Raw genomic sequence first — 4,659 nt, 5'->3', positions numbered from 1 at the left:
AGGGTCTTGAGCCACTGTGGATACCAGTGCAGGTAGTAATAAGTAATAAAGCAGAAGAAGTCAAAATTTCTCATGTTAACGGAACAGGTTTCAGATTCACCCCATAGTCTCTGCCTAAGGAAAATAGACATTCTCTGTAGGAGTGAACATGCTCCTACGAGGATGTCGCTCAAAACAATCATGTTGCTTACTCCTAGAAAACATGGACTGGGGGGCAGATTTGGCAGTTTTGGGAATTTTAAATTCAGTGTTCAAGGTCTCAGTAAGCAAGTTGCCATACTCATTCATGTTTGGAAAAGAGTTCAGATTTATTATTGTGCCTAAAAAATTGATTCCATGATGATGACTTTCAGGGCTGGCTAAACATTTGTTACTTGACAGTAAAGCAAGTTCTGTAACTTTCTACCCAGTAGTCAATTCTCTGCTATTTGTTTTCCTTTCAAATATCTTTTTGAGTCTATTATCTTATTTTAGAACAGTTTATGTATCATCTCTTGGGCAAATTCCAGCACTTTGATCCTCTTCCATTGTCTTCGGCACCTCTATAGCTATAGTCAGTTTGGTTGTTGATTGAATTTTACCCACACAAATGCATGACTTAGGGAACAACACCAGTAACACCTCTTGGAGAATTATCTTTTAATCCTGGGTACATCTCGAATATCATTCAATTTCAGACTTTGAAAGTAGTTAGCAGTCCCTAAAAATTCCTTGACTGATGCTAGCACTTTTAGTCTCCATACACTCAAAGGACTGAGAGTAAAGTATAATGTGTATGTCATTATAAAGTTCAATAAGAGAAAAGAAAATTCATTTGAACTATTTCATTTACCTTCATTTCCTTTTCTTTCCAGTCTTTATATTCCTTACTATATTCCAGATCAAAGATGGGTATAATTACACCTGGATTTTCCATGTTTCTTCCTCCAAACATTTAGAGGTAGAAAAGTTGAGAATCTGCTTTTAATTCATCCTCACAAGATATGAAGTCTCCTCAAATAGGACTTTTCTCTTGAAAGACTCTTGTCCTAAGCTGAATTAAATAACTAAAAATTAAATACAGCCCTTAATGCTTCTAAAGATTAGCATTGTGATATAATCTAATTTCTATTATCCTGCCTTTTTATTAGCATTTAAATTTTTATAAACAGTTGCTGGCTCAAAACGGATATTATGTTCCCGTTAATGTTATCTATCTAATGCACTCTCTTATTCATAATAACTGCTAATATTGTTTAACTGTTTGAAAGTTCTTAATAATTTTTGTACACCAAATTAACAGCTTTCAAAAGCATTAATTATTTCAACATTTATTATTGCAACAAATAAATACGCTTATATTTCAACAGCTTGAAGGAGTCATTGGAGGTTTTCATTCCAAGTTAATATCTAGAATGCTTTCTCAAATTTAAAAGTGAATGTTAAGGACCGTTCACATGTCAGCAAAGTATTTCAGGGCTAGCCCATGTTAGAAACCCTGACACAATTATCTTGGTCAGACGAGATGGTAATGTATGTGGTCAAATGGCCACTGACCCAGCAGATGAGCAAGATTCTGGAAATCAATTAGGTTTCTGTTACTTTATTTTAGGAAGCAGGTATCATGCTTTTTTTCTGAATACTTAGGTGAAAATTAAAATTCAGGGTATCTCTTTGTAAATAATTCTATAGAAAATTTTTAAAAAGAGACAGAAAACTGGCCAAATTCTGTAAACAATCCCCAGAAGAAGGCACTTATGCCACCAATTAATCTATGAAAAGGCTTTTGAAAGATCAAGATCCAGCTGTGTCCTACTTCATATTTGTTTCACACCATGTATGCTACTGAAATGTACACATTTCAGATTCTCATAAGTACTTTTGTTGATGGCTATAATGGCTGGAAAGTAACTACAAAGGTGAAAAACAGATGCCTAAGCTATGTTCTTCCTAATGTTTTAAAAAAATACATGGAAGAAGGATTGACCTGTTAGTAATAATTTTCTTGAAATCCAGAAAAATATACAGTCCTACATTTAGGAAGTAGAAGCAAAGGTTAAAACTTGGCCCTGGTTAGGAAATGTATGACAAAACCCACGTTTTGGAGAGTGAGGGGCCCATTCTCCATCTGAAGGAACCAAGCAGTGATTCTTCCTTGAAAGATAAGGTCTGCCCCTAGCTCTACAAAACATGTCTTAAGAAGTCGAGTGAAACTGAACATTTGTTGGTAGTGCTTGCACATTGGTGCCTTCAGCTCTTTGCAAATAAGATATTTAATATGCTTTGGGAAAGACTTCTGTCCTATCTTGATTGATCACTTGTAAACTACTGGGGACAATTCCTGTTGTTGAGTGAGAAACATAAACTCATTTATCTTTATATTATATCTGTTGCAAATTAAACTAAAATGTAGAATGTGCACACTAAAATGGTTCTGCTGTGGAGCAATATGGCTATAAAACAGCATGCTAACAAGCATGTTGTGATGAATGGACTACAGTAAAGTGCTGTGATTTCTACTGTGTCCCTCAGCACATCTCAGGACTCTCACCTATTGAAACTATAATAACCATACTCCAGGGATCTTAGTAAATCACCTTTAAGGCAGTGATCCTCAGCATGCCCAGGTAGGTCCTGAACCAAGCCAGGATACAAGAGTGGATGCCTCACCATATATAAGTTCCTGATATCTTTTCTTCCTATAACTGAATGCCCAGTCTGTTAATTGCATTCTGTGCATTCTTGTACGGGGTGGGCTCAATGCTAAAGAATTACCTTGGAACGATAAGATACAGAAGACAGAGGAAACAAGGTCTACTAACTTTCAGAGTTCCGAATAAAAAAAATATGTGTGAATGGCCCTGAATAGCTCGTGCCTTTCCTGCTTTTTGAGGCAATGTTTAATAAAGGATAGAAAACTCATTACTTTAAGAGATTCTAAATTTGAAATGATTGAAATCGGTTTACTTAATTCTTCTTTTTGAATTTCACCCATACCCTATAGGAAATTGTAACTCTGGAATTATGAACCATATAGTGACAAATCTTCTGACAAATTATTTCATTGTACTATGGATTTTTTAATAACAAGTCAAGATCCAAGTTATGTTAACCAAGTGATATTGAAGTCTGTCATTCACACCATACCTTAAGTATTCCAACTTTCCACACCTATTTTTCATTCACAGTGTAAATATTCCATATTATATCTCCTATTTAAAATGTGTTCCTTCTTAGCCAAATTTTCCACTTTCCTAGATTTTAAATGTATTTTGTTCTGTTGCTTAGTACAATATAATCCAGTAATTTTAAGTTCACATTTGCAACAATCCTATGTTCAAGTTTTGTTTAATGAAGGAATGGGGGAAAGAAAGTAGGAAGGAAGCATAGTTGGAAGAACAAAAGTTCTTTGTGAAGACACCAGGCTCACTATCAGATTCCTAAGAAATGATATAAGAAACTGATGGTAAATACAGACATTTACTAGCAAAACAAGTACTCTGTTTATTTGTAATACAAGTGCACTCAATAATACCAAGATGTCATTTTAAAAATATAATGATTGGGCTGGAGATATAGCTCAGTGTCACAGCACCTGCCTGGCAAGCTCAAGATCCTGAGATCGATTCCCAGTACCAAAAAAAAAAATTAAAATACAATGATCAGAATATTTTAATCTAGACAAGATGAAATAAAAAAACTAGATCCATTCATCTGACACAACTAAAAATGTACACAAAATATACAAACTAATATTTACCAAGGTAGTGAGCGTCAGTCTATGAAGTAGTCCCTGAGATTCCAGGATCAAATTACGTAGTCCTTTTGCTGTCTCTGATTATTGTCAGAAGAGGTTTCCAGGATTACACACAGATTATAAAAGCCCAGGAGGAGCTCAGCAGATTTCTTCATTTGAAAAGATGGAACTTGAAAATCAGGGACATTAGGTGAGCAAAGATTAAAAATCAGAATCATAATACAAGAGAACTATGCATAGAGTAAATCATAGAGACATGGTAAGGTAACCAGTTGAATCTTCAGGTGAGTTTTCACCAACACATGGGTGTGGGGATATGTTTTAAAGAAGGGATAAAACTATTCTACATGCTCAAAGAACAATCTTTTATGGCTGGAATCAGGAATAGTTTGTATTCCTAACAGTTACAGACCAAATCCTCTTAATTCACCAAACCTCAGGTGGAGAAAAAGGCCTCAAAAAAGTGTCTACATCAGGGGCGGGGATTTAGTTCAGTGGTGCAGCACCTACCTCACAAGTGTGGGTCTTGACTTCCATTCCTGGTACAAAAAAAAAATTGTCTAGATCCAAAGTCACTTGTATTTGGGGCTGGGGATTTAGCTCAGCAGCACAGCGCCTGCCTGGCAAGTGTAAGGTCATGAGTTCGATTCCCGGTACTGGGAAAAAAAAAAAAAGAAGAAGAAAAAAAACTAGGTCTAGAGGTCCCATTCAATTCAGCTATCCCCCTGCTGGGTATTTTCCCAGAAGATCTAAAAACATCATGTCACAGTGATGTATGTGCACCTATGTTCATAGCAGCACAATTTATGATTGCTAAATTGTGGAAGCAACCCAAATGTCCATCCACCAAGGATTGGATAAGAAAATTGTGGTACTTTTATATAATGGAATATTACTCAGCTATAAAGAAAGAAAAACTCGAG

The sequence above is a fragment of the Chinchilla lanigera genome, unplaced genomic scaffold, assembly GCF_000276665.1.
Source record: "Chinchilla lanigera isolate Chin_1 unplaced genomic scaffold, ChiLan1.0 scaffold00001, whole genome shotgun sequence".
Taxonomy (NCBI): domain Eukaryota; kingdom Metazoa; phylum Chordata; class Mammalia; order Rodentia; family Chinchillidae; genus Chinchilla; species Chinchilla lanigera.
The sequence above is the reverse complement of the archived record's forward strand: the minus strand, read 5'-3'. Positions refer to the sequence as shown.